Raw genomic sequence first — 27,023 nt, 5'->3', positions numbered from 1 at the left:
TCAGCCAGTTTGCCGTGGCATACGGAGCTCCATCGCAGTCTTTAACACTGGTAGCATGCCGCGACAGCGTGGACGTGAACAGTATGTGCAGTTGACGGACTTTCAGCGAGGGCGTATAGTGGGCATGCGGGAGGCCGGGTGGACGTACCGCCGAATTGCTCAACACGTGGGGCGTGAGGTCTCCACAGTACATCGATGTTGTCGCCAGTGGTCGGCGGAAGGTGCACGTGCCCGTCGACCTGGGACCGGACCGCAGCGACGCACGGATGCACGCCAAGACCGTAGGATCCTACGCAGTGCCGTAGGGGACCGCACCGCCACTTCCCAGCAAATTAGGGACACTGTTGCTCCTGGGGTATCGGCGAGGACCATTCGCAACCGTCTCCATGAAGCTGGGCTACGGTCCCGCACACCGTTAGGCCGTCTTCCGCTCACGCCCCAACATTGTGCAGCCCGCCTCCAGTGGTGTCGCGACAGGCGTGAATGGAGGGACGAATGGAGACGTGTCGTCTTCAGCGATGAGAGTCGCTTCTGCCTTGGTGCCAATGATGGTCGTATGCGTGTTTGGCGCCGTGCAGGTGAGCGCCACAATCAGGACTGCATACGACCGAGGCACACAGGGCCAACACCCGGCATCATGGTGTGGGAAGCGATCTCCTACACTGGCCGTACACCACTGGTGATCGTCGAGGGGACACTGAATAGTGCACGGTACATCCAAACCGTCATCGAACCCATCGTTCTACCATTCCTAGACCGGCAAGGGAACTTGCTGTTCCAACAGGACAATGCACGTCCGCATGTATCCCGTGCCACCCAACGTGCTCTAGAAGGTGTAAGTCAACTACCCTGGCCAGCAAGATCTCCGGATCTGTCCCCCATTGAGCATGTTTGGGACTGGATGAAGCGTCGTCTCACGCGGTCTGCACGTCCAGCACGAACGCTGGTCCAACTGAGGCGCCAGGTGGAAATGGCATGGGAAGCCGTTCCACAGGACTACATCCAGCATCTCTACGATCGTCTCCATGGGAGAATAGCAGCCTGCATTGCTGCGAAAGGTGGATATACACTGTACTAGTGCCGACATTGTGCATGCTCTGTTGCCTGTGTCTATGTGCCTGTAATTCTGTCAGTGTGATCATGTGATGTATCTGACCCCAGGAATGTGTCAATAAAGTTTGCCCTTCCTGGGACAATGAATTCACGGTGTTCTTATTTCAATTTCCAGGAGTGTATTTTCAGTGCTATGTTAATGTGTTCTCTTATTTTTGCTCTTCAAAGTGGGTTTTTCTGTGTTGTCATGTGAAATATGGCGTGTGAAAAACGTAATACTAGGCTCCAAAGTAAACTGAGAAATGACAGTGAAGCCGAAAGCAGTGTGTTAGCGCCACCATGTAATGAATTAACTAATATTCAAAGTAGTAATTTGGTAACTGTGCATAGGGAAATGGAGCGGGCTGCAAATAATGGTGTAGGCAGTGAAACAATTAGTGAACAGGGAAGCATTATCGTTCGATCGGTCGGCAACAGCTCGCCTCAGGATTCCGAAATGACAGGACACAAGCTTGCAAATATTGTAGATTCAGGTTTTGCGTCCTCGCCGTTTTCTCAAATAAGACACATTTTATACTTTTCAAAATGCGAATATTGCCGGTTCAAATGCACTGCCGAATTGCACTGAGGAGCATGTTTCACACACCAGTGTATTGTTATTACAGTTAATTCAACAAATGGGACAAAGGCTACAAAAACTAGACACAACGCTTGAACAAAATCAGAAACAAATGGGACAAAATCTTCAAAAGTTAGACACAATGGAACAAAATCTTCAAAAGTTAGATACAATGGAACAACACCAGAGACATACACAGCAACAGTTAGACACAATGGAACAACACCAGAGACAAACACAGCAACAGTTAGACACAATGGAACAACACCAGAGACAAACACAGCAACAGTTAGACACAATGGAACAAAATCTTCGGAAGTTAGACACCACACTTAAACAAACACGTGAAGATTTAACTACTGAGTTACATAACATTGAATCGAAACGTCAAAAAATCTGTAATGACGTAAAAACACAAATTTGTGAGCATTTCCAACCCATTTTTTCGCGTCATGAAAATGCATTACAGAATCACGAAGCAGCCATAAAAGAACTGCAAACTATTATTCATGAAAATTATACCTTGCAAGCTAAAATTGACTCAGTTGCATCTACCGATTCGGTTACGCAACTTGCAAAAACTCAGGAAAACTTAAAGGACACAGTAGATACGATTTCAACACAAATGGACACTCTGAAATTTGGTTCAGAAAAACACACTGAGGAAATAATTTCACTATCAGATAAAGTAGCAGAACTTTCAGATCAGTTCACTAACTTATCTACAAAGGTAGGTGATGATCTGAATGAAACAAGACCCGTAGCCTTCACTGACACAGAAGAGTATGAACAAATTAGAAAATTCAAACAAAATCAAAATCAAATCAATACACAGTACAAAAGAGAAATCCAGGAAGTACAAGATCAGTTGGCACAAGTAATACAAGAATTACATATTTCAGAGGACACTCGCGCTCCAATACGGGAAGAGGGACATAGAAATACGGAACAGCCACAAAATAATAACACGAGGCACTTTGGAACTTATGAAAGAAATTGGCAAGGCGCATTGGATTTTGAGATGGAACCGCCGAAACGAAGTAACAATGAGAGATGTGCGACTCGTCGACATGATGATTTTGACTATAAGCTGTTCATTACTAAATTCAAAACATTTAAGAATTCTGACAACGACATTCATCCACAAGCATGGCTTCATCAATTCTCTCATTGTTTTCCTCCCAACTGGTCATTGGAGCACAGGTTAGAATTTATGTGTGGCTACTTGGAGATTGAACCAGCTGTAAGAATGCGATCGGTCATTCACAATGGTCACAGTGAAGGAGAATTTTATCATGCCTTCCTCTCAGCGTATTGGTCTCAAGCTACACAAGACCAAGTAAAACATAACATCATAATGATGAAACATTTCGAACAATCTGAATTTTCCAGTCTTGTGAAATATTTTGAAGACATGTTGCACAGGAATCAGTACCTGTCAAACCCATACAGCCCCTCAGAACTCATCCGCACTTGCTTAATCAAACTACCTGAATATTAACGACATGTTATTTTGGCAGGACGTTGCAAAGATGACATTGAAGCTTTTCAGGGACTGTTACAAGAACTGGAAATTGACACTGACAATCGCGGAACGCGAAAACAGGAGCACAATAATTACAGGTCAGATCTGTCACAATTCCACGATGACAGAAATAATACAGGACAAGGCTATTCTTACAATGTAAATCGTGACCAAAACAGACACCACCTGTATGACGACGGTTGGCAGAGTAGTAATAATTACAGGGAAAGATCATCTCTCTGCAGTAATGACTATCACAGAGACAATCAGAGAAACAGACAATATCGGAACCAAAATAATTATTATCAAGGGAGACAGAATAACTTCAGATGCAACGGTCCAGTGGGCAGTTACGATTCAGGGAGAAATTCTCCACCACGTGACCGACAAGAAAGAAACTATGGAATCTGCCGACATGACGACAGACGATATGATCGTAACGACAGACCTGAATTGCATCAGAACTGGCTCAAACAGAGCAGGGCCTTCTCAGCAAGGTGAATTTGTAGAAGTTAGGTCTCCAAATCCCAATAACGACGCACGCCAACAAAGACACAATAGTCAATGACTCATACCGCTGGCAGCCACATAACGTACTTATGAAACTGACGACGCAGCTGCCGCAGCTAGTGATTACGTAAAAATGGGAGACATTAGGGACATCTTACTACAGGAACACGACGTAAAACATAACAACATTGCATGTCCTGTGATTCACATTACTGTAAATGACGTAAAATTTACGGCAGTACTTGTTTCTGGCAGTCCCATTTCAGTACTTTGTGAAACGATTGCCCCACACTTCCGTTACGTAAAATTAAATTACAAGGTGCAATCATTGGAAAAAGTGTAGATGTACGCCAACAAACCAACTTAGAATTCTTTTGTCAAAGCCTCAGCTTCTCTATGAACTTTCTTATTGTTCCATTATTGTCGACGGAAATTATACTGGAAGTAGACTTTTTGAATGAATACAAAGCAATCTTAAACTTTCACGATGCTGAAATAAGTTTAGAGAAAGAAGGTAAGTCAATAGCTTCGAAATTTGAAGATTGGCTCTCAAACCATGACGAGGAAATTAATCGGCTTTACCTTCTGTTAGACAACAGTTCGGAATTTTCTACAGAACTAGACACTAACTATCACTCTGCAAGTACTGACAGGGATGATATCTGATGATGATGATGATGTTTGGTTTGTGGGGCGCTCAACTGCGTGGTTATCATCGCCCGTACAATTATCCAATCTTTTGCTCAGTCCAATTTTTCGCCACTTTCCTGGATGATGATGAAATGAGGAGGACAACACAAACACCCAGTCATCTCGAGGCAGGTGAAAATCCCTGACCCCGCCGGGAATCGAACCCGGGACCCCGTGCTCGGGAAGCGAGAACGCTACCGCGAGACCACGAGCGGCGGACAGGGATGATATCGACGGCATATTTGAAACTAATGAGTTAATTCAGAATAAAATTCACACAATTGAGAATTGTAATGACACTGATAGGCAGGACCTTTTTCAGATTTTACAAGCACATTCCACAGTTTTTACTCACAAGACAGGAACAATCAAGGGATTTCAATACCAATTTCGTGTTCGTGAGCATACTAAATTTTGTGTTAGACCATACGTAATTCCAGCACATTATAGGGACCGTGTTAGAACAGAAATACAATCTATGCTTGACGAGGGCATTATTGAGCCTGTAGTAAGCTCATACAACAGTCCATTACATGTTGTTGAGAAGAAAAATGGATCGATCAGGCTTATCTTAGATTCGAGACAAATCAATACTATCATTATTCCTGAAACAGACAGGCCGCAAACGTTGGAAGAACTTCTTCAAAATTTTAATGGTGTAAAAGTGTTGTCTTCCATTGATCTCAGGTCCAGCTTTTATCAGATCGAACTTCATCCAGAATGTAGAAAATACAGCTTTCCTTTGTTTCGGCGTTTGTTATCAGTTTCGGAAACTTCCTTTTGGTTTGAACATTTCTTCTGCAGCATTCATTCTCGGGCTAAATTCCATATTACCTGAGTTCTTAAAACGTCACATCACCTTATATGTGGACGATATTCTGATAGCAGAAGCCTCATGGGAACAACACAATCGCATCCTCAACAGCGTGTTACATATTTTTGCAGAATCTGGAATTACAGTTAACTTGGAAAAGTCTGAATTCGGTAGGTCCAAGGTGAGGTTTTTGGGACATATTATTTCTTCTGAAGGCATTCAGCCGGATCCTGAAAAGTTAGAAGCAATCAGAGCCATTCCAGTTCCATCCACAAAAAAACAAGTCTGCAGTTTTCTAGGTCTCGTAAATTTTTACCGTCGTTTTCTGAATATGCAAATTCTTGTTACACCAAAACTTTGTTCTCTCCCTGGAAAAAATACTGTTTGGAACTGGGACGAACAAGCACAGTTGGAATTCAATTCTTTGAAAGAATCGCTACTTAACGCGCCAGTACTAGCTCATCCAGATCTGTCCCAAGACTTCTGCCTTAGCACGGCTTCTTCTAAAGTCGGTCTTGGTGCCCATTTATTTCAAGAAGCCATAGAAAATGACACTACCGTTCAGAAAACCATTGCTTTTGCTAGCCGAGTGCTAACAAAATCTGAAAAAAATTATTCCGTTACTGAATTAGAAGCTTTAGCTATCGTTTAGGCATTTAACAAATTCCTTTTCTTTCTTTCTGGTAAGCATGTAAAAGTATACAGTGATTATCGTGCATTACAATTTCTTATGTCTTCAAAATTAAATCATGACAGGTTAAAACGTTGGGCATTGTTTCTGCAAGAATTCCACTTCACAATAGTCTACATTCCCGGCAAGGAGAACATTGTTGCGGACGCACTGTCACGCGCACCGGCTGGGCTTGAGAAAAGTAACACAGAAGGCAACCTCGAGAAAAATTTCAGTATTCTTTACATTCAGAAAGTCGCCTTTGAAAACTTCATCACCACATCTTTAAAGGACATTGCTCATGAACAAGATAAAGATCTGATTTGGAAAGACATCAAGAGCAAATGGCATGAAAAGACACACACACAGATTCGGCATTATTATCTGGTTAGAAACATCATACTGTTCAAACGCTGCACTGTTGATGACAAACTATGGGTACTTTGCATTCCTGACGATTTTGTTAATAAGCTCATTAGGTACATTCATTTCAGCTACGCACATTTTGGCCCACGAAAATGTTATCATATTCTTCGAACGACTTGTTATTTTAACAATATGGAAAAGAGAATTCGAAGAGTATTGTCTATTTGTAAACTTTGTCAAAAGGCGAAACCATCTACTATCTCCCATCGTGCTCCGCTGATTCCTATCATTCCTTCTAAATTAAAAGAATTTGCTGCTGTTGATCTCTTGGGACCGCTTGTCAGAACATGTAATGGATTTTCGTACGTTCTGGTCACTGTTGAACTTACTTCAAAATTTGTTTCTTTCACACCGTTACGTAAAGCCACTGGACGGTCTGTATCCAACGCCTTTGTCAAAAATTTCTTACGTGAAGTTGGACGCGTTAGTAAAGTCATTTCAGATAACGGACCGCACTTCAGATCTGCTGTTTGGTCACGCATGCTTCGGAATCATAAAATCAAACGTGTTTTTATTTCATTGTACTCACCACATTGTAACCTCTCCGAACGGATTATGAAAGAAATCAATAAGCTTTGCAGACTTTATTGTTACAGAAAGCATCAGCATTGGGACAGATATTTACACTTATTTCAAAACGTGCTGAATGAAATGCCTCATGACTCCACTGCTTTACCACCTACTCTTGTACTGAAGAATGAAGAACCACCGAACAGGATCAGAGAGCTTGTACCTTTCCCGAATACACGTAAACTTCGACACAAAGACACAATTGATTTGGCTATTATAAATATAAAACCTGCAGCAGACAAAAGGAGAAAACTACACGGTAAAGCAAATGCAAAGAAATTATATATTGGTCAGAAAGTTCTCATTAAAGCTCATTCATTGTCACATAAGAAGAAACACTTGAGTCACAAATTCTTTCTAGTTTACAATGGACCTTACAGAATCTGACGTATACCACATGATAATTGCGTTGAAGTTGAAACTCTGCGTACTAGGAAGAGTAAAAGTTTACACCACATTTCACATGTAAAACCGTTTATTGAAAGATAATCTGCTTTTTAACTTTGTCTTTGCCATATAACTTTTCACTTTACATTGCTAGTATGCTTTGTCAGACTGAGAATCTGTTAACATGCAACAATGTTTGAAGTTAAACATCCAGTCAAGAACCAAGAGAACTTATTTAAACAGAAATTACGAATGCATTGTTATTGCGAACAGACGACACAGTGTTATTGTGTGTGTACATTCTTGCTTGTTAGTTGCACGATTACGTAATGACTATAAGGCTCACATACTTAGAACATTTACCTGTATTGCTAATGAGATTTTAATGCAACATTTTGGTTTAATTGAAAGTACATTCTGGGTTTAAAGTACTTTCTGCGAGATACCAGTTGACACAGTGGTTAGTTTATGTGACAGCTACACGATTTTATCACGACGCTACTAATGAGTCACAATTTACAATGTTGCTTTTGCGGTTTATCTGTTTTATATCTGCACAGTTTTTCTGAATTCTTCTGTAAAGTAAAACATGTTTTAGTAGTAACTTTTGTGGTGTAGCTACAAGGAGACAGCCTTTTCCGTAGGACAACAATACGTTACAGCACAGTACTTTGTTCATCACGGCAATAAGCGTAATAAGTAAGATATCTATACGCAAAGCATTTCACTTTTGTTTATCATGAGGTAAGTACATTGACTTCCCCAGAACTTTGCTTACAGACGACGATAATTACTTCACTTGGCACATTTTTTACCCTTAAGTAATGACAGAGATTATGTTACAACAAGACCCACAATTTAGCGCTACAGGACACGCATTTGAGTGATTAATTTTGTACTTAAAACGATTATTTTTAAAGATTTTTGAATTACAATGATACAAAGGTTTTCAGTGATACATTTCATTCCATTGCTGTAATCTGAAACACCTGAGGGTATAATTACATTAATCCTCAGGGGGGTACACACTTACTTTGTGTACCATGTGTGTGGCAAACACAAGGAGCCCTAGCTAATATGGTATTTCCTTACACAACTTTACACATCGGTACCATATTTCTCTGACACAGAATTAAACAGCTATCTGATTATTTAACAGACAAACTAACTTCTTTTTACTACGTCAGTGACAAATGTTTACGCAATTACACAGTTGGGTAACTTCACACTTATGAAATTGTATTTTGTCTGTACTTTGTGAACTGTTCATATTTTTTTGGAACCATTATGATACTATGAGAGCTTTGAATGATGTATTTGGTAAGGGAGCATGGTTTTAAAGTACGTTTGAGGTAGATGACACTCTTGAAATGAGCAGAGAATTTTTTTTAGGTTTTGACATTATTGCAGAAAGCTACGACGTTTTTGAGATTTGACTGAGGTGTTATGATGTTATTTTTACGACGACGATGTGTATTATGCTGTTGAGGTATGTTTATGATCAATAAGCTGATGTTATATGAGGAATTTGATTATGCTATGTAGTTATTATGATGAAATATTGAAGATGTGTTGATGAATATGAATATTTACATGTGTAATAAGGTAAGGAATAAGGAGTAGTGGTTAGGGACTCTGATTTATGAAAAGGATGTTGGAAACCGAGAATCGTACTTTAAGAGTTATGAAATGTGTGTATATGCGTGAATGTATCACAATGCAGGTGAAAATTTTTTGCACACTGTTATATTCATAGGATTTTGTTTCTACACATTTTCAACGCAAATTCTCGACCTGTGAAATTTTTTATATGAGACTGTCACTGTAATGCAAACTGGTGTCATAAATATTTCAATAAGAAAGTTAAGTGACCACCTCCACGTAATGAGTCGTGGGCAGCTGCGCGACAGTCGCCTGGAAAAAAGCCATTAGTGTGTGCCTTTCAGAGGCAGAGGGGGAGAAAAAAGGAGGCCATTATCCTCGCTATTGACATTCCATTGTAGGAAGCATCGCAAATACGACACGCTCATTACTTGGAAACATATCGTACTTTGTGCTACTTACTGAAATGCTTATGAATTGATGGGAAATATTCTTACATCTGCAAACCTGATTATGACAAGTGTCTTTCTATGAGAGTTGAGAGCTACTGACTTACGAAATGCCACATAGCTATTGAATGATGTTTTTATGCTTTGGTTTGCGCAATTGCTTATTGCATTTGATATCTGTTTTCCAGCTGTGTTGCAGCAATAGTTTTATAAAATAAACTTAAATGCATCTCTAATGTGAACACTTTCTGTCAACAGATCTATTAAATAATTATTTTCTGATTCACATTCTTCGAAAAAGGAGCCCTTGGAATGGAAAGAACAATAAGAAGGGACTAATAGCAGTAACTCCACATATAATTTTCTTTTCAAGTACTTGGTAATTTTTTGTAGAATTTGTTTTTGAGGTGCACCACTTTAATTAGATAGACATTAAGGTGTGAATAGACGTTTCCCTTATCTGCATTGTTGTCTTTAGTGTAACATTTTTTCTGCTTGAGCTTTGCCATGTTTAGGTATAAGTTATAGCATTTGCTGCTGCTGTTTGCCATGCGTAGCGTTACTGAATGTCACTTTGTTTTACTCTGTTAAGCCAGTTTTACTACTGATTTATTTTTCTTGTTGCTGCACATTGGCTCATATTAGTTGTAATGTTGCATTTGCTCTGTTAATTTAGATTTGCTGCTGCTTGCTTTGAGAATTTCCATTTTTTTCATTGCTGTTTGTATTAATTTTTTTGTGCTGCTGCATTGCCTCATCCCTTAGTTTAGCATCTGAGCTCAGTAGATTTAAGTTAGCTTAAGATGCGGTAGACCATGTAAGAGAACAAGTTGTGATGAATTGGAAGAAATGCATTGAGAAACTAAAAGAAAATGGTTTGGCCCAAAAAGTATTTTGAAAGAGGATATGAGCAAAAAAAGTAGGGTTTAGGGACAACATGTTTAGGTAGGATTTTCTTGGAAATAAATGATGAGGTAAGATAATGGAAAATAAATAATGAGGTAAGAAAGGAGTGAACATATAAATACAGAAAGCATGCTTGGATAGAATTTTTTTGGTGGAAACAAATGTTGAAATAAGGGGAAACATATATGGAATGAAGTTTTGCGATGGACTGCAGTACCAAATGTCACACTGAAAACAAACCCTGTCCTGTATTTTTGTGTTATTACACTATGTGAATTTGTGTTTTTCCTGTCTTAATGTGTTTAGCTAATAACAGTTATGTTGTAGAATTTTTTTGATAATATGTTATTTTCTTTCTAAAGATGTTTAGACATTATTTATTCTGTTCTCTTTTAATGCTCATGTGTGAAGTTGATGTTTTGAAAGTTATTCTGATCTTTTATGTAGGTACTTATAATCCCTGTAACACTGATGTTTACGTTATTTCGATTCTTTTGTAAAGCCTGTATTACTACAAATGTTATCTGTATTATTATGTTTTTAATGATGTTTTCTGTATCTTTGTAATTGTATTCTCATGTTATAAAATTGTAATTGTCACCAGTTCATCATATTATTAACTTCTAAGTTACAATTCACTGCACACGTTTCTGATGGTCATAGTATATGGACAATATGTGAGAAGTAGGGACTGTTAGTGTTTGCACTTGTGTTAATAATTCTGCAAGGGACTGGATAACAGCATTGCTGCTTCTAAGGACATTTCAAAAAAATTTTTGTCAGTGGACAGTGGTGGTTCATGGACTTGCTATATTGTCCACAAGACAGATGGCTGCTGGCCGTCTCTACAACGACTACAGCGGGTCTCCATCTTTGATGGCCTACCAATACCATTATTTCTACAAGGACTGCAGCGGGTCTGCACCTCTGGTGGCCCACCAATACCGTAATCTCTACCAGGACTACAGTGGGTCTACTCTGTGATGACTTAAGTACCAATATTCTTCAAAACTTCGACTGACTCTGCTGTGGGTTTGCTCTGTTGTGGCCCATTACCTGTCTGCATGTCGAGAGTCAGCACTGTCTTTCCGCTGGAAGGACAACACTACTTCTTCAAGACTGCATGGAAATCCACTACTTGCGTGTGCATTTTCTTTTACTGCTCAGACTTTGAGAAAAACACTGCAATTTTACTGTGATGAATGATCAGGACTGTCTTTATGGACCGTGAGAAAATTTTAGCTTTTGACCAACATTGTATCAATAAGTGTGTGCATTTGATATCTTTGTTATTGTAATTATGAAAAAATTTTTCAAATCTCTATTGGCCACTGCCCAAAACAATTTGTAAAATTTTTTGTGGGGAGCATGGGGGCTATGTAAGTAGACTGTATAGGTTTTCTTATTGGTAACGCCACGTAGCGCTCTGTATGAAAATCACTGGCTGTGCTGTGTGCAGTCTGTGGCTAGTTTGCATTGTTGTCTGCCATTGTAGTGTTGGGCAGCTGGATGTTAACAGCGCGTAGCGTTGCGCAGTTGGAGGTGAGCCGCCAGCAGTGGTGGATGTGGGGAGAGAGATGGCGGAGTTTTGAAATTGGTAAGACTGGATGTCATGAACTGCTATATACATTATGACTTTTGAACACTATTGAGGTAAATACATTGTTTGTTCTCTATCAAAATCTTTCATTTGCTAACTATGCCTATTAGTAGTTAGTGCCTTCAGTAGTCTGAATCTTTTATTTAGCTGGCAGTAGTGGCGCTCGCTGTATTGCAGTAGTTCGAGTATCGAAGATTTTTGGTGAGGTAAGTGATTTGTGAAAGGTATAGGTTAATGTTAGTCAGGGCCATTCTTTCGTAGGGATTTTTGAAAGTCAGATTGCGTTGCGCTAAAAATATTGTGTGTCAGTTTAAACACAGTCATGTATAATTGTTCTAAGGGGTCTCTTCAGTTAAGGTGACGTAGTCATTCAATGTAACTAGGCGCGTTAATTATGGCGATGTTTTTGGAATTGGCGGAATGTAAACTTTGTCCTTGCCACGAATGTATACTTCGACAGCTAGTCATAAACGAACTCCTGGACTTCCTCTTGTCATTATATCCTGAAAGTCTTTGACCAAGGTAATCTGGTGGATGCAGTATTTTCTGGCATCCTAAAAGTATTTGACCCAGCTTTAGATCAACTCATATTAATAAAAAAAAACGATCATATCAAACTGAACTTGTGAGTGGACTGACGATTTCTCTTGTTATTCCATGTTTGTTTGTCTCTCTCTGTTTCTCTTTTTGTGACATCCCATACTGCTTTGCTTCTGTTGTCTATGCAGTGAAGTTTGGTTTATTAAGTAAATCTTGGAGAATCAAATGCATAGATTTCTTGTTAGTAGAAGTCAAATAGTAGAAGGTGTCTACAAACTAGTTACAAAGTTCAACCTTGATACTGCATTCAAAGAAGTGATATAATTGTTTTAATATAATCTTTTATGGAGTCGAGGTAGCAGTTGTCCTTATACTGGTTATCACTGTTAGCATTCAACCGCGATTCTTATACATGTATTTTAACAACGCGTTTCAAGAGACAATGCTCTCATCATCAGGTTGTAAAATCTATGTCATGAAACTAAACGGACTAAAAAGACAAAATACCATCACAAATATTTGGGAAGTCCATAGAGTAAAACAGAATTAAAAGTATATTGGACTGTGGGTCCTCGTCTTACATTGAAGTTGTTGACACAAGTCGATGGCCGCTCCATAGCTACCAAATATGCTGTCGCACTGTGCCGGCTCGGGAGCTGTTGTGGACTGACGTGCCTACGTGTTGTGGCGTGGTTACAGCCGTGTGCTTGACGGTAACGCTATGCTATTGGGCGCCTGATTTCCTTATTGCATTGCTCTGCCATCGTTAGCCTCTCGCAACTCCGTCAGTGACATGCTACAAGTTTAAAGTCGCATACCTACCCTAAAATAATTCTAAAAACCCGCTAAAAATTATCATTTCTTTATAATTATCTTGTGCATTTAGAATATTGCTTTGTTCATGGATAGCTATTTGTTCATGGATAGCTATCTCGAATTCCTCTAGTAAATCAAGTTTCCTCCCTTTCTTTTCTACATGCAATATTTCTGCGTTGTCTTCTATGCTATTAAGGGGATGGCCTGTTTCATATATATGGTTCGCAACAGCTGATTTGTCATAATTTCCTAACCTGAACGCATCTTTATGTTCTTGATACCGGATCGCGAATTATCTTCCTGACTGCCCTATATATTTTGCGTCGCAAGTTCTGCACTGTATGTTATAAACTCCAGATCTTTCGAACTTATTTCTCTTCTCGCCAATATCGTGCTTAAGGCTATACCTCACTAGGTTATTAGTCTGAAAGGCTATTTTAACATCGTATGGCTTAAAAATATTTGCTATCTTTTGTGCGACTGTTCCGTAGTATGGCATCGTGATAATTTTCAATTTCTCTCCATCAGGTTTATTCTTTTTGCGCTTATTACTTTTCCGTAACAGTTTTTTAACCATATCTATTCTGTAACCGTTATTCATTGCTATTCTCTTAACGGCATTAATTTCAGTCTCCCTATCTTTTTTTCTCATAGGTATATTGATTGCCCTATGCACGAGACTACGGAAAGCAGCTTCTTTATAAGCCTGCGGATGGCATGAATCGTTCGGGATCACGGCATCAGTCGTAGTTTATTTTGTATAAACGGAGAACGCATGTTTGTTGCCCTGCTTTTTTATATTCAGCTCCAGGAACTGTAAACAATTGTCAGTTTCATACTCCACGGTAAATTCTACGGTATTTTATTATGTGCGTCGTTACCCTTTTTTACTATTTCCGCAATGTCCTCACGGGAACCATCGACAAGTAACAGAGTGTCGTCTACATAACGTTTGTAATAAACAATTTCATCCATAATGTTATCGTCAGAATTTAGAACTTAAATACGGTAAAATTTCGACGCCAGAGACAATCGAATTTATTGAACTCCTACAGCTCATTACAAGTTTTGATTATTTTACGTTTAATAACAAATTTTATATTCAGGACGATGGGTTAGCCATTGGGTCCAGTATTTCAGGAACTATGGCGGACATTTTTATCAATGACCTTGAAAACAAAGCTCCTGAAAGACAGGAAGATCATTCGCGATCCGGTATGAAGAACATAAAGATGCGTACAGGTTAGGAAATTATGACAAATCAGCTGTTGCGAACCATATATATGAAACAGGCCATCCCCTTAAGAGCATAGAAGACAACGTAGAAATATTGCATGTAGAAAAGAAAGGGAGGAAACTTGATTTACTAGAGGAATTCGAGATAGCTATCCATGAAAAGAAACAAAGCAATATTCTATATGCACAAGATAATTTTAAAGAAATGAGATTTTTTAGCGGGTTTTTAGAATTATTTTAGGGTAGGTATGCGACTTTAAACTTGTAGCATGTCACTGACGGAGTGGCGAGAGGCTAACAATAGCAGACCAATGCAATAAGGAAACCAGGCGTCCAATAGCATAGCGTTACCGTCAAGCACACGGCTGTAACCACGCCACAACACCTAGGCACGTCAGTCCACAACAGCTCCCGAGCCGGCACAGTGCGACAGCATATTTGGTAGATATGGGACGGCCATCGACTTGTGTCAACAACTTCAATGTAAGACGAGGCCCCACAGTCCAATATACTTTTAATTCTGTTTTACTCTATGGACTTCCCAACTATTTGTGATGGTATTTTGTCATTTTAGTCCGTTTAATTTCATGACATAGATTTTACAACCTGATATGGGAGCATTGTCTCTTGAAACGCGTTGTTAAAATACATGTATAAGAATCGCGGTTGAATGCTAACAGTGATAACCTGATATAATTGTTTCTGCGAAGACACTCAGACATGACACAAGGAATGCCAGAGACAATGATAGCATCAAGAGGCAGTGTTATTGATAAATATCAATTTGGGAGTATGTACCGTATGTTGTGACATAGAAGAAGATAAGGAAGAAGATAGTGCAAGACGACTAATAAGAATATATTAAAATTAGATAAAACGGTCAATAGTAGGCGTTCTCAGTGGAAGGTGGCAGAAATTTTGTACTGATCCGCATAATAATACACTAAAGGAGGCTTTATGACGTTTTTATTACTTTCGAAGCGTAGCAACCTTTGTTTCCTACCTAAATGATTGTGTTTTGCTATTGTTCACGATGCTATTTCATCAAATTGTTACGCAATTTTCGCTGTATGACAGCACAAGACGACAACGTTTTGAACTGCAAGATGAAGTTAATAACGTAACATTTGATCAGTACAACGCACAACTAATTTATATTGCTCAAAGACTGAACACGACTGAGACAGGCAGATTATCTCTGACTAGTGATATAATAACTCTGTGAATATAATATGGAACATTACTTGTACAATGAGCTTACTTACTTCTCATTACGAACTGCGGGGAGTAGAATCGGTGTGGAACTGTAATTAGCGGGATTTTTGTAAGCTGCCCTCTTGAATATGGAAAGAAATTTGATTAATTGTGATAACATTTCATCTCATATGACAGGATGATGTATACTGGAATGTAGCTAGGAAAATCATTTATGGAAAAATATAATTTCATAAATGGAAAGGGTACGTGCAGTTCTTTGGTTATTGTAACTTCTCCTTTACCTGTGGCTCGGAGCAACATTTAGTGAGCCGTAACTCGTAGAGAACTTTGTATCCAGTGAAACTAGAAGAGCCTGCATAACGGTCGTTTATGCTCTATATTAAGAGATTAAATTCTGGTCTTTATCGAAATGGATATACAACTTGAACACTGATTAACATGCTGCAGAATGAGTAAGTCGTAGCACACAAGACGGCTACCCGCGGCGTTCGATTATGCCTTTGATTATTTTAAGAATTTTCAGAGTCGACGATCGCCGGAATTCTAATTCTACAGAGCCACAGAGATTTTATGCCAGGTGCTAATTTCGACAACGAGCGTCAGACAGAGTATGATTACGAACTGTAACTTCTGATGATTTTGTTTTATGGATTTGAGAATTCAGCTAATAATTAATTTTATATCTGGAAGTGTGAGAGAAAATCGTGTAAAAATATTGGGAAATCGACCTCTCTCGCCCAAAGGTTTTCATTCAGGTAACTAGATACTGTTCGATCATTATAATTTAAGTGCAATTTCAGGTGGAGAGACTTTAAAACTTCAAGATGTAAGTTATATCACCAGCAGTGCTGATGTTTGTTCTGCAATGTTACGGATGTATTTTGATGAATTGAATGTGTGTTATTAATGTGTGGTACGAAGACCGATCTGTAGCCGTCTACTAACCTATTACGTATTTCAATACGACAGATAAGTCAGCTGTGTATTTTAGCAAGTGATGCAACCAATATGCAATATTTAATCTGAAGGTCCTTAGTGCTTGCAAAGTGTGGTACAACTATCAAACATAGGTGATCGAAAAGTGCAGTTTAACTTAAAAGTTTTATCAGTAGTACCAATATGCGAGCAATGTGTATTTTTCCTTAATTACCGTCAATTAGTTTACGACAATACTGCCACGTGTTTTTTGTACGTTCAGTATTACATGTTTTGAGAAATAAAACGTTTATACGGAAAAATCAATAACGTTCTTCCAGTAATTAAAATTGCCTATTTTTTGTGTGCTTACCTGCTTAGACGGAAGCCAATATGTGTTATCTGCAGTTATAAACTTGGTCAAGTTAGTTTTAGTACACTGCTTAATTAGCATGACGCTTACTTGCCTACTTAGCATATCATAATTTCGTAGTACGTCTTTAGGTATGATAAGAACATTTTGGCATTAATTTCGGAGTTGACAATCAGGTTTTAGGTACAAGTGTGTGTGTGAATGTGTGTGTGTGTGTGTGTGTGTGTGTGTGTGTGTGTGTGTGTAAGTGTATTTTTTTGAATCATTTTATACTTGGTTAAAGTACGAAATATACCGTTTAAGTAATTTTTCATAAATACTTTCGAACATGTTACGAAAATTAAGACAATATATTTTTGAGCACAGCCAAGTTGGCTGTTCTATGGCTACATTGCGATTGACTGTTTCATTTTAATGGACTACAAAGTACTGAGGTGTTGCTGGAGGTGAGGTGAAGGATGGGGTGAGGTGAGAGGAGGGGAGGGAAAAGGGAAAATGTTGTGAACCGTCACTAGGCTTGTTCTACCATCTTGGATTTTTAATTTATTTTTTAATTTTTTGTCTGTTTTTGAATTTTTTCTGTTCCTTAATTTCTCACCGTCTTTCATTTTGTAATTTCCTGGCACTGTCAATCTTGAACATTCGAATTTCCTATCACCCATCATCTTGTATCTGTGACTTTATAGGTAGTATATCGATGATACACATAGATACACTATTCATACAGATGTACATGTAGATGGTGGCTGGTCCCATCTTGAAAGAAAATCATTTCATCTACTCTACTGGCCATTAAAATTACTACACAACGAAGCTGATGTGCTACAGACGCGAAATTTTCCGACAGGAAGAAGATGTTGTGATATGCAAATGATTCGCTTTTCAGAGCATTCACACAAGGTTGGCACAGGTCGTCACACCTACAACGTGCTGACATGAGGAACGTTTCCAACCTATTTCTCATACACAAACATCAGTTAGCCGGCGTTGCCTGGTGAAACATTTTTGTGATACCTCGTGTAAGGAGCAGAAACGCGTACCATCACGTTTCTGACTTTGATAAAGGTCGAATTGTAGCCTATCACGATTGCGGTTTATCGTATCGTGACATTGCTGCTCGCGTTGGTCGAGATCCAACGACTGTTAGCAGAATATGGAATCGGTGAGTTCAGGAGGGTAATACAGAACGCCGTGCTGGATCCCAATGGCCTCGTATCACTGGCAGTCGAGATGACAGGCATCTTATCCGCATGGCTGTAACGGATCGTGCAGCCACGTCTCGATCCCTGAGTTAACAGATGGGGATGTTTGCAAGACAACAACCATCTGCACGAACAGTTCAACGACGTTTGCTGCAGCATGGACTATCAGCTCGGACACCATGGCTTCGGTTACCCTTGACGCTGCATCACGGACAGGAGCGCCTGCAGTGGTGTACTCAATGACAAACCTGGGTGCACGAATGGCAAAACATTTTTTCGGATGAATCCAGGTTCTGTTTACAGCATTATGATGGTCGCATCCGTGTTTGGCGACATCGCGGTGAACGCACATTGGAAGCGTGTAATCGTCATCGCCATACTGGCGTATCACCCGGCGTGATGGTATGGGGTGCCATTGGTTACACGTCTCGGTCACCTCCTGTTCACATTGACGGCACTTTGATCAGTGAACGTTACATTTCAGATGTGTTACTACCCGTGGCTCTACCCTTCATTCGATCCCTGCGAAACCCTACATTTCAGCAGGATAATGCACGACCGTATGTTGCAGGTTCTGTACGGGCCCTTCTGGATATAGAAAATGTCGACTGCTACCCTGGCCAGCACATTCTCAAGATCTCTCACCAATTGAAAACGTCTGGTCAATGGTGGCCGAGCAACAGTCTCGTCACAATACGCCAGTCACTACTCTTGATGAACTGTGGTGTCGTGTTGAAGCTGTATGGGCAGCTGTACCTGTACACGCCATCCAAGCTCTGTTTGACTCAATGCCCAGGCGTATCAAGGCCGTTATTACGGCCAGAAATGGTTGTTCTGGGTACTGATTTCTCAGGGTCTATCCACGTAAATTGCGTGAAAATGTAATCACATGTCAGTTCTAGTATAATATGTTTTTTCCAATGAATACCCGTTTATCACCTGCATTTCATCTTGGTGTAGCAATTTTAATGGCCAGTAGTGTATGTGCACGTAGGTTGTGGTTGGTCCCATCTTGATAGAAAATCAACTCTTCTTATTTCTCATATGCAATAAAGTGCTGCATTGATCTTGGTACATGTCCAGGTATAGGTCGCTGTTCTCTCTACAAATAAAGACTGACTAACGATATGCCATATAAGAACGGTATATAACGTATGTTTCGAACTACCACAGTGTGGGTATCTCAGATATCCTTGCCGGCAGGAGTGGCCGAGCGGTTCTGGGCGCTACAGTCTGGAACCGCACGACCGCTACGGTTGCAGGTTCGAATCCTGCCTCGGGCATGGATGTGTGTGATGTCCTTAGGTTAGTTAAGTTTAAGTAGTTCTAAGTTCTAGGGGACTTATGACCACAGCAGTTGAGTGCCATAGTGCTCAGAGCCATTTTCAGATATCCTTATCGGAACATTTTTCCTGCTGAATCCAAAACGAATGCAATGATTCTCCGCCACTCGTAATAGATCTTTGCGATACAGGAGGCTGTAAGTAATTTTGTGTTAACTGAATATTATCACTGATCGAAATCGCTAAATAAAAGATTTTTTTCCGCAACTACTCTTGGTGCTTCTGAAATGTCACTTTCTTAAGTCAAATTCCATCACTTCTGCTATAACTTCCACGGCAAGAGGGTCCCAGGTCTGATGTTCGTTCTGAATGTGACATGCCTCGAGTGGAGAAGGAAGTTCTGACATTCGAAGAAAGGTGGAAGTAAAATTAGCACTCCCCCCCCCCCCCCCCCCGATGAAAACAGCCAAAGAAACCAGCTTTCGTCGAAGACTGCCTCGAGTGTAACCATGACATTAAATACGAGTTCAGTTTTACAGTACAAACGCCAAGTTTCAAAGAATCTATCGAAACGAAATCAGGAAACGCAATAAACCTGGACAGAGGTTACAATTTAAGGAAGGCACTAAATTTATTAAGTTTCACCGGACATTTCATCTACCAGAGCTGCAAAACGCTAAGAGAATGCACATTTCACAGAATAATTATTCAGGTTCTGAAAAACAAATAAGCTTCATGAGCGATAACAGGCGCCGTGATTCAGACTCAACTGTAAATAGGGACCCGACGTCAACAGTACATGTGTCAGTTAGGATGCCATTCTACAAAAATGACTCTGAGCACTATGGGACTTAACTGCTGTGGTCATCAGTCCCCTAGAACTTAGAACTACTTAAACCTAACTAACCTAAGGACATCACACATATCCATGCCCGAGGCAGGATTCGAACCACCGACCGTAGCGGTCGCGCGGTTCCAGACTGCAGCGCCTAGAACCGCTCGGCCACTCCAGCCGGCGCCAGGCTACTAGTAGATGCAACAGTACAGCTGGTAGCAAGCAGCCTACCGGGTAGTAATACGTCTGCTGAAAGCGGCCAAGATAAACAATGAACTTAAATGTCATTGATTCACAATTAACACAAGATGCTCTGACAGTGATTAGTTTGCCATCAGTCATTAAACCAAAACAAACCTTCTTGAGAATGAACGCTGAACAACTGCAGTGGCAGACGGCCGACAACATCAGAACACACATAAAGAGTTCACTACCAATAATGTTGATACTCAATGTTTCACAATCAGAACCCTGACGGGACTTTGAAAGTCTGGAATCAGAATCTAAGTTCACTGAGGCTGTTAATGAGATGAAATAAATTGCAGCAGAAGAAAGGTTCTATATCAGAGCCACATCCTCTTCAAGATATGACCACTTTGGAAACTCTGAGCCATGAGGCGGAGTCAGATAGCGATGATGGCACAGTGATGGCTACTTAGTGAGCGCCTGATTGATCAAATGCGACTGCATTCGGAGTCTGCCCCAGGATGGAGTTAACTGGCTCTACAGGGCAGAAATATAGCCACAGACGCCAGGATACAGCTGGACTTATTTGCAGTAATATGGCCCACATATGGAGGGCCGTAGGGCGAGCGTCCTCTGACGGCGCTGGGACCACTGTCTGGTGGCCGTGTGGAATGTGAGCGATGCCGTGCGTTGCTTGCTAGGAAGCCGGCTGCCCGTCTAGCCTGGTTTTAATGTGGGTTGCTGGCAGAGGAGGCACAGGGCCATGATATAGCAGGTAACTTGTCAAAATTTCATTTAGGAAAATGAAAACTATAACTTGGCTGAAGATATAGTACACCAATATAGAATAGAGTGCATACATAGTATGCACAGCAACGCGCACGTAATTATACACACATCAAAAAAAGATTTGAGTCACCCTAGTTCCCAGAACTCCTGAAGATAGACGTTGACTGTGGATATTGTATCACAGACACAGTCACTTTGACTGTACAGAGATGTTACTAACCCCACCCAAAGATGTAAACAACTAAGCATGGACAGCGCCTATTAGACGGAGGGGGTCCGACAGCCGACCAGTTCCAGTCATTCCACCAGGAAGCAGGTACACGACTCGTGTTGTCTGTAGTTCAACCATGCCTAGACGGTCAATACCGCGGTCCGATGGCTTCCGCATTGTTACTTTGTCCCAGAAAGGGCTCTGAACAAGGGAAGTGTCCAGGCGTCTCGAAGTGAACCAAAGAGATGTTGTTCGGACATGAAGGAGATACAAAGAGACAGGAACTGTCGATAACATGCCTCGATCAGGCCGCTCAAGGACTACTACTGCAGTGGACGACCGCTACCTATGGATTATGGCTCGGAGAAAGCCTGGCAATAAAGTCACCAAGTTGAATAATGCTTTTCGTGCAGCCACAGGACGTCGTGTAACGACTCAAACGGTGGGCAATAGACTGCATGATGCGCAACTTCACTCCCGACGTCCATGGCGAGGTCCATCTTTGCAACCATGACACCATGCAGCGCGGTACAGACGGGCCCAACAAAATGATGATGATGATGATGTTTGGTTTGTGGGGCGCTCAACTGCGTGGTTATCAGCGCCCGTACAATTACCCAATCTTTGCTCAGTCCAATTTCGCCACTTTCCTGGATGATGATGAAATGATGAGGACAACACAAACACCCAGTCATCTCGAGGCAGGTGAAAATCCCTGACCCCGCCGGGAATCGAACCCGGGACCCCGTGAACAAAATGCCAATGGACCGCTCAGGATTGACATCACGTTCTCTTCAACGATGTGTGTTTCATATGCCTTCAACCAGACAATCGTCGGAGACATGTTTGGAGACAACCCGGCCCGGCTGAATGCCTTCGACACACTGTCCAGCGAGTGCAGCAGGGTGTAGGTTACTTGCTGTCTCGGGGTGCCATTGTGTGGGGCCGACGTACGCCACTGGTGGTCATGGAAGGTGCCATCCTCCGATCGATAGTGCAACCTTATCGGCAGCATATTGCCGAGACATTCATCTCCATGGACCCATCGTGTACATTTTGTGAATGACGACCTTCAGGATGACAATATCGCACGGCTAGAGTGGCCAGCATGTTCTCCAGACATGAACCTTATCGAACATGATTGGGATGGATTGAAAAGGGCTGTATATGGACGACGTGACCCACCAATTACGCTGAAGAATCCATGGAATCGCCGTTGAGGAGTGGAAAAATCTGAACCAACAGTGCCTTGATAAATTTGTGGATAGTATTCCACGACGAATACAGGCATGCATTAATGCAAGAGGACGTCCCACTGTGTATTAGAGGTACCGGTGTCTCCAGCAATCTGGACCAACGCCTCTGAAGGTCTCGCTGTATGGCGGTACAACAAGCAAAGTCTGTCTGGTTATCATGAGCCATAAAAAGGCCGGAAATGATGTTTATGTTGATCTCTATTCCAGTTTTCTGTACAGGTTCCGGAACTCTCGGAACCGAGGTGATGCAAAACTTTTTTTGATGTGTGTACATTTTCACATGATATGTTTGCAGGCAGGCTTAATTTTGACATTGAGCGCTCTTTAAGGCAAATATCGGGAAATATTCTAATTATTATAGACCAGTTACATGTTCACATCCTTCACAAAAGTTTTGAGAAATGTAATAAACGGCGGTTGGTCATAACTGCAAAGACGAGAGTCTGAGTGCTTTACAGTTTGGTTCTAGACGCACCTCTCCACTTATCACTTCGCCAGTCACCTATTAAAAGAGCTGACTGACAAACTTTCACCAACCAAAGTATTGTGTAAAGTCTGTAACGTATTCGACTGTGCAAAACTCAATATTCTTTTGAAAAACCTTAATATTTGTGGCGTTACGGTAGAGTAAAAAGTCATTCACTTCATATTTAACTGCTAGATAGTGTGATGTGCAATAGCTGAAGCAGTTTTCGTGATGAATCTACTTTTCAATGCGGATAAAAGAACTGCTATTACTTCACAGGGCTCAGCAATGGGAGCCCTTGTCTTCTTGCTATAATTATCTACATCTAAATACGTACTCTCAAAAATAATGTGAAATAAGTGGCAAAGGGTACTGACAGAGTATGACCACGTTCGAAGTACTCGAGTTCCGTGGAGCACCCCATTCTGTTCTCTCACCATGTTTAATGACTACTGAGCTCGCTGAAATGGAGTTCTTGGCAGTAGGTGGCAGCACAAGGCATCTAATATGAAAAAATGTATGTTTTTGGGGGTGTCCGGATACTTTTAATCACAAATAGTATTTACTATATTTCTTAGTCCTCTCTTCAGTCCACTTTTTTCCTGTTTACTTCTCTTTGGGCGTTTTCTGAAATTTCTGCTTCCTGATTTTTTGCTATGTTTTTATTCCAGTCTGCCATGTCTTCTACGGAGATGTTAAGCTTCTTGATGTCTTCCAAGGTTTCCTTTCCCCAGTAGGTTTTCACTGTCATAATGAATACAGCATGTAATGATGGTTACCACAAGCCGAAAGTTGGTGTGCTCAAATAGTTAACTCGCAAAGGTACTACTGGTGGGTAATGTAACGTAAGGTATATGTAAGCGAGTTATTTGGCAACTTAGAATCGGTATGAAGAGAGCTGAACTTATTTGTGAAGCTGTATGCTACCAGACAGTCCTGGGGCCGTGAGCCAGCATGGCCTGGAGGAATGTGCAGAAGGAGCGACTGGTAAGGCCTGGCCACAGGTGCAGAGGCAGAGCGCGTAACAGGAAGTGAACAAAACTGGGAACCGTTCAGTTCATTTGGACAGCGGCCGGTCGCTTAGCAGACTGCGGAATGCACCAGAACTGTCGGACTTCGAGGCAATCCGAAAGGTGGCTAAATTACAGGTCTTAGAAATTCGACTATAAATCACAACCAAATAATTTAGCAAATCTGAATACACATGTGATCGCAGAAAAATGAGGCACATCTAATGACACAACAATATTTCCAGTATTTTTAAGACTACAGGAGTTAATATTTAACAGTGGCCTAACATTTTCACAATGAACCTAGGAATTAACAACTTCCAAACCCTTGATGCATTTTCAACAAACAATATCTCAGATGTGATAGCACTGCCCTCTAGCTGTCGTCCCTAATAGGTACAAATCTGTACCTGTTTATATTTATTGACTTATGACGTCTTGACTTATGACGTCTTTTATATCTTTTTTAGTACGCAACCAAATGTCAGAACATCGCTGCCTCCACAACAACAGCAAATCAATGCAGGATGAATACCTCGTATACTGTCATACTTCTGTAGTTATTCAATGAATATCTTACTATCATTGCCAGATATTTATGTAACTATTAACTACAGCTGCTAAAACAAAATGATCATAATTTACGAAGTGGTCAGCTGTATGTGTTAGTTCACACAACTACCGTAAAGGACTTAAAAAGACGACTCCTGTCGAGCAGGCTCAATTATTTAAGCATATTTGAAAACACTCTCTTTTTTTATATTGTGAGTGCACTTGCAAAAGAATGCTGGCTCACTTATTTATGAATGAACAATTATTTATATTGATTGTAAATGATCTAAGTGTGACCAAATGCTTATAACATTTCTTTATTTAAATGTTGTTGAAATAAATTGCTTAAGTGCAGAAAGTTGTTGAGTCCGAACATGTCTGTGGAACTTACGAACGATGTAGTTTGGTAGGGATGGCCTACATGCAATGAGTGTTAGAAAGTAGTGGGACACTACTTAAGTCAAGTGGAGGACACGTACTCGGGAGAAGAAATCAATGGAACTATACTTGAAACTTTTTGCCTGGACCTTGAAGACATTTTAACCTTTGTTCTTGAAGAAGGTAGACGTGGTAGTGGTATAGTGTGTTTTTAGTCGAGTGATTCTTGGCGCCGCTGTGATACCTTTTTTCTGTTTTCATGACGGAATTGAGAACAGACAGGTAATGACTTTCTACTTGTCATCTCATGTCTTTTAATTTGTAAATCATTATGCTGATCTCTGAACTATTGTGATCTGGTGATTATTTCATACATTGTGATCACGAAATGGACTTAGTTTTCGCACGTGTTGGGTGACTATTTAGGTTGGGGATTCTGGTACCATTCTCATAACGCTCTCAAACAACTTAGTGCATTTTATAAGCTTATTTTCTGCATGTATTTTAATTGGATATCATGGGACCATATTTTCATGAATCAACATTATTTAACATAATTCTCTGTCATCTACAGCAATTACAGACGTTAAAATAGAACCATTTTATTAAGGTATTCATTTATCTTTTATTTTATATTTCTGTGTATTCTATTAATTCTAGCCAATGCACAGATTATTTGACTGCAGAGTCACAGCTACAGGTAATGCTTTGCAATGAGTTAGCTGCTGGGTATGAAAGCAGGCGTGCTTCGCTCGATCTTACTGCTACATTGAACTATTCATTTTAAACAGAACCCTGCGTAACCCATTTACCTAAAGTGCGACCAACATCAGGCAAAGTCGCAACAGATTTGCTCGCATGGATTGCTGGTTAGAGAGAGCAACTACTCAGTAGAAAACCTTTAGGTAACGTCGCAGGATGCTCTTCTTTTTTTTTTCTACCATTCAATTTACTTACTCCGAATCATGGTGCAGCTTGGTAATTTCCACTTTAACATATCATTCCATTTGGTGAAACAAGTGATAACTGACAGAAATCCTAAGATAAAAATAGGGTTGAGCATAAGATCTCTGTATTTGTAGTTTATTTTACTTCTTTTATTTTACATTCTTAGAGGCTTCCCTCCTTCCCTGTAGACCTCTCTTGCGCTCGACATTTTTAATTTGTGCGACCGGGTTCCTTTGAAATTCTCTTATGTGCTTCGGACTGACGTACCTTTGAAATTGAAATTCTAGTTTCATGAAAACAAAATTATTTTCTTCGAACACAAATATTCTTCACTTTTAAGACAAGCTAAAATTTTATCATATTTGTTAACGAAAAAATGTTCTTCCTGACAAAGTGAGGTAGATGTTAAATTCTACAAATCACATACATTTATTTGCTGGTACACGTAGTTCGGCAGCTACCATTCGAACTTCACGTAGACGTAGCATATGACACACAAGAAAACAAAACACAAAAGGGTTATTGCACAAAATGGTTATTGCACTAATCTTAGAATTTTCCACGAAATTGTTCATTAAGAAAAGCTCTTTCCCTGAATGTAAATCTACCTTACCACTGCTGATGGCTCTCCACACCGCCGTGGGACATGGCACTTAAGACGGAAAAAGTGTCCAGTACTAAAACGGGCTGTTAAAAAGGAGCTAAACAGCCGACTAAAAAGGGCCCATGAAGAAGTAAGTGGTTGGGCGACTATAGCGGGGGGGGGGGGGGGGGGGTTAGAAAAGGGTAGGGATGGCGGCGGACTACTTGGAGAGGGGAGAGAATGACACAGAGGGAGCAGAGGAGCACACGCCTCCACCTCGGCTGCAGCCGATGGGCAAGTCGTCAGAGTTCTGCTACGAGGTGCTCCACAGAATGGGACTAGTTTGGATCAGGTGTTGCTAGAAAATGGTGAATTCTCCAGGCAACAGCACTTGTGCGCTGTGCA

Source organism: Schistocerca cancellata, chromosome 5 (assembly GCF_023864275.1).
Source record: "Schistocerca cancellata isolate TAMUIC-IGC-003103 chromosome 5, iqSchCanc2.1, whole genome shotgun sequence".
NCBI lineage: Eukaryota > Metazoa > Arthropoda > Insecta > Orthoptera > Acrididae > Schistocerca > Schistocerca cancellata.
Note: the sequence above shows the minus strand (reverse complement) of the source record.